General features: G+C 39.1%; 2 long non-coding RNA genes across 2 annotated transcripts in view; one reads left to right on the top strand and one right to left on the bottom strand.

Moving 5' to 3' along the window:
* LOC116695954 (uncharacterized) overlaps positions 1–4,867 on the top strand; it is a 16,628-nt gene that overhangs the window by 4,665 nt on the left and 7,096 nt on the right. Inside the window, exon 2 of the long non-coding RNA XR_004333593.1 lies at positions 2,039–2,044. This is a non-coding gene — a long non-coding RNA (uncharacterized LOC116695954). The remainder of the gene's footprint in view (positions 1–2,038; positions 2,045–4,867) is intronic.
* LOC116695955 (uncharacterized) overlaps positions 1–4,867 on the bottom strand; it is a 21,583-nt gene that overhangs the window by 9,748 nt on the left and 6,968 nt on the right. Inside the window, exon 2 of the long non-coding RNA XR_004333594.1 lies at positions 850–853. This is a non-coding gene — a long non-coding RNA (uncharacterized LOC116695955). The remainder of the gene's footprint in view (positions 1–849; positions 854–4,867) is intronic.

The raw sequence follows: 4,867 nt of genomic DNA, 5'->3' as shown, positions 1-4,867 counted from the left end.
CCCCCCCCCCTCAAAAAAAAACTGTGTGTAAGCACAGCAAAGCAATACAAACAAGACATACAACATATAACATGTTACTTTACACTCCCCTGATGCATAAATCCTAAACCAACATTTGGACATTTGGAACAGTGCCCCTCAAAAGTATTTCTCATAATCATAAAAGTAGTAGCATCTCCTGGACAGACCCTTCCCCATCTAGCTGTGGGGAAGGGTCTTACCCTAACCCTAACCTGCAGAACATTTTCCGTCCTTATACATGAATCCTAGAACGTAATGATCGTTGTTGTTAGCGCTGTGAAACATCACAGTTTGGTTAGGTTTAGGCACCAAACCTACCTAGTTAAGTTTAGAAAAAGATTGTGGTTTGTGTTTGAATCCAAACTGATCTAATGAAATGGCGTATGTATGACACGCCAACTCTTATACCATTATTGGCATGTTATCAAGACGCATACTTTTTACTAAAATTAGCGTGTTTATGAATTCCGTTAGGCCTCCATTGAATTATATTACCTTGCAATTGCGTGTGAATTCACGCCGTAGCAAGTAGTTTGAAAGGTCGATAATCTGCGTAGGGAGGTTGGTTGGGTTGGTGGCCAGGAGACCGGAGATTGTGTCCAACATCACGTTTCCTAAACTCAACCGTTGTTGTCTTCTTTTCCTAAACCCAACCCTGTTTTCTTTTCCTAAACTCAACCTTTCTTCTTTTACTAAAACCAACCTCGTTCTTCTTTTCCTAAACCCAACCGGTTCTTGTTTTCCTAAACTCAACCGTTGCTTTCTTCTTTACTTAAGCCAACCTTGTTCTTCTTTTCCTATTCCCAACCATTTCTTGTTTTCCTAAACTTAACTGTTGCTTTCTTCTTTTACTAAAACCAACCCTGTTCGTCTTTTCGTAAACCCAACCGGTTCTTGTTTTCCTAAACTTTACTGTTGCTTTCTTCTTTTACTAAAACCAACCCTGTTCTTCTTTTCCTAAACCCAACCGGTGTTGTTTTCCTAAACCCAACCGTCACTTTCTTCTTTTACCTTTCGTCTTTTCCTAAACCCAACCGGTTCATGTTTACCTAAACTCAACCGTTGTTTTCTTCTTTTTCTAACACCAACCCCTTTCTACTTTTCCTAAACCCAACCGGTTGTTGTTTTCCTATACTTATCTGTCGCTTTCTTCTTTTACTAAAGCCAACCCCGTTCTTTTTTCCTAAACCCAACCGGTTAATGTTTTCCGAAACTCAACGTAGCTTTCTTTTGCAATAACACGTTCTTCTCATGATAACACGACAAGTGGTGTGTATGTGGAAGCCCGCTGTATACAGCGTAGGCATACATCTGGATAGCTCAAAATGCGTACAGATAACACAGCACTTGGCTTTTATAAAGTTGGCGTGTAAATTTGCGCGAAGTCATGATGCCATGTTGAATTGGTCCTTTTTACATTACTTCATTCCGAGTTAGGGTTTTATAGTTTGTACAACTCATGGGGGCGTTTTTTGGGGTCTTTATCAATGTGACTTTCAACTAACTTTATTGCTTCTGTACATGACAGGTTTAAAACCATTTTGAGTATCAAAACTTAGTATTGAGTGCAAAATTATTTACAGGCTGCAATTATGACGTAATTTAAAAATGAAGCAAACTGAATTTTTACTCTAACGGGGTATGTTTCTCAAGAGAGTTTGAAGGCACTGTCAGTTGTCATAGCTTACTGAAATGAAATGAACTAGGACAGCTCAGCATCAAAGTAGTAGGCCTACTTGAAGTGTCTGCAGGTTGGAAATAAATGTAAAAATATACTGAGATGAGATTGGTAGATAATGAGCTAAACATGCAAAACCACAAACATGGTGCTTTGGAACGTCTCTCCACATTGCCCTAAAAGACCAAATGTGTGCCCCCTTGGATAAGATGCTCTATATTTTCCTCTATGCTAATGAAGTTTCATCATCTTTGAGAGAACTTACTCAGTGCCGTACAGCGCACATCTGCACATATCTTAAGTGTAATCAGGGGAGATGCGATGGACTTGCATACAGAGCTGGAAGTTCTCAACAGCACAGAAAGTTTAACTTTCTCTTACACTGCACACGCACACGCACACACACACACACACACACACACTTCCTCCCTCCCTCCCTCTGCCTCTCCCTCCTTTCCACACCAAACCACACTACAGATGTGGTGGGAGCTCTGCTGTGGGAGGTTGGGGGGGAATAAGACCAGCTAAATAAGTCGGCTTGACAGAGGAAGAGTGCACAGACGCGCTGCCAAGAGGATATTTCCATCTTTCTTAAAAGCGTCTCTGTTAAATGGAAAACAAATGTGTGATTGATGTGTTTGACTTCGGCAATGACGACAGACGAAAGAGAGTTGACGCCATCCCCGTCTCTAAACGTCCTGCTTTGAAATGAGAGACCGGCGAGAGGAAAGCAAGGGTGAAAAGATATGTGAACAGTGGGATGCAGAAGAATGTGAGCTTACTTTGATGGTGAAACACAGATTTTCTATCAAGTTTGTAATAAAAAGAAATGAATTAGACAGAAATAAGAGGTGTGAAAGTCAGAGAACAGAAGATTTAATTATCGCTATATGTTCGGGGCCGAGCATTTTAACATCGCAGGGAAAGTGTCCAAAGCACAATGGCGGATTAAGTATAAGATGTGAAATGTGTCCGGGTTTGCTCATTGGTAGATCAGGTGCACGTAGACAAAGAGGTTTATGCCTCAACGGAGAGATCCAGGGTTTGAGTCTGACCTGAGACGATCTCATGCATGTCTTTCCCATCTTTTTCACCTAGCTGTACTTTAAAAACAGAAAAGCCCCAAAAAATAATGTTAAAAAGTATAAGATGTAAAATTGTGACTGTTGAGCTTTGCACTCACAATCTTCAGGTCCAAAGGTCCAAATGCTAATCCAAGCTGTTGTTCAGGTGATGACTCCTCTAGCTATTTGGGTTATGTTTTATTGAGTCAGCCTGCATTTGCATGGCATTGGGGACACAATTCAATTTTTTTTTAAATTCACCTTTTGAGATAAAATTCTGAAATTTTGCGCACATGCTGCTACTTGCTTTTCAGCCATAGGAAAGAAGAGAATTTGTAAGAATAATAAGAAAAGCTGTGCGAGTGAATGACCGACGCAAGAGAGTTGGTGTACAGAACAAAGAGGAAGGGACCCAGGACTGATCCCTGAGGGACCCCAGTTTGGAGTTCTTTAGAGTCTGAAGATATCCAAATTTGAAACAAAATGTGGGAGGAGATAGATAAAAGAAGTTTTGCAGTTTTTGCAAAAGTAGAGTGATGGACTGCAACAAGACAACAGCAGAGCACAGTTTCTGATCTTTTGTGTTTGTATAAGATGTGACATTGTGACCATTGAGCTGTGAACTCACAATCTTATGTTCCAAAGGTAAATGTTTATCTCAGTAAGCTATTATACAGGTGATAACTCCTCTAGCTATTTAGGCTATATTTCATTGAGTCAGCCTTGGTTGACTCAATACTGAACTGAACTAAACTGGACTGGACTGATTGTTAATCACAACCAGGTTTGTTAATGCAGACACTCATTAAAAATATGCAGGGTGGTTGGCCACAGCACAATGCATGATTAGATACGTGTATGATCATCTTGCAGTATCAGATGCTCAAACTCAGAAGGCCGTAGGCAGTTTCTGATCTCAGGGAGTTATTTTCTACGTTACATCGCAAGTGGCATTGCAACACCTAGTAGATATTCTCATTAGAAAATTCTGAGAATTTTTGAACTTGGTTAAGACAATGCCTGTAATTTAGTTTCACAAACATTAATAAATGCCAATCTGATGTTTAAAGATTCTCTTTTGCATTGACTGCAATGTGTAGATGAGAACAAAATTCAAACATTTTTTTAAAATTCACTTTTTGAGATAAAATTCTGAAATTTTGCACACCAAATCTATGTGATCTTTGTTTGTTAGGATTTTTTTTTTTACAAAAATCAAACATTAAATTTTGAAGAAATTGCAGGATTTGGGCTCAATTTATGATGAATGGAATTTCTGAATAATGTTTTTGTCAACAATATGGAAACAGCTAAATTCTATAGAACTTCAAAAGTTTTTCATTCGCTTGCCTTTGTCAAAAAATAGTTGATACGCTAAATGAAAACGCCTTGTTTTAACATTCCACCATAACGTGTCTTTGTCTCTAGTAACTTCCAAATCAACCCATCAGGGTTTTCTGATTTGGCGCCCACTATCAGCAGGAAATTTTTTGCTTGTGCTTTCCACATTGGCATCTGGAGATTACAAAAATTAAAATTTACATAGAAAGGGGATACTAACAATGACTTTAAATTATAGTTTTATGGTTGAAGGTTCAATTCAGTTTAGTCAGTTAAAACAAAGTGGGGTTAGTCTTATTTCAAAATCTCAACCTGAGGCCCTCTTACTTGTTGTTTCCAATACCTGAAACCACTCAACACCCAAAAATCTTTTCTGGTGCACCCTAAACAAAACACATCAGACATTGTTTGGAACAAACTAAACCTTGTTATGAGATTTCTTTGCATTAATTGTTAGTAGATGGGATGTGAGCTGCCGTTTCCCAAGTCAAAGCCCCATGCTTTAGGGTCAGGATGGGTATTGTAGTTTGTTAGACCGTCTGTGAGACAGATAAACTTGTTCTTCACGTTGCACACAACACATTTTACCTTCTTTTTGATTGTACATGTGCTCAAAATCTGAAATTACAATTTGGAATATAATGCAATATTCCACCCACTGGAAAGATCCTTATGAATGTTGGGTCTCAGTTACTCTGACCGGCCTGTGAACGTATGCATGAAACTCGACCCTCCCCAACTGTTGCAACACCTTTTGCAGAAG

This window comes from Etheostoma spectabile, chromosome 9 (genome assembly GCF_008692095.1).
Source record: "Etheostoma spectabile isolate EspeVRDwgs_2016 chromosome 9, UIUC_Espe_1.0, whole genome shotgun sequence".
Lineage (NCBI taxonomy): Eukaryota > Metazoa > Chordata > Actinopteri > Perciformes > Percidae > Etheostoma > Etheostoma spectabile.
The sequence above is the reverse complement of the archived record's forward strand: the minus strand, read 5'-3'. Positions and strand labels throughout refer to the sequence as shown.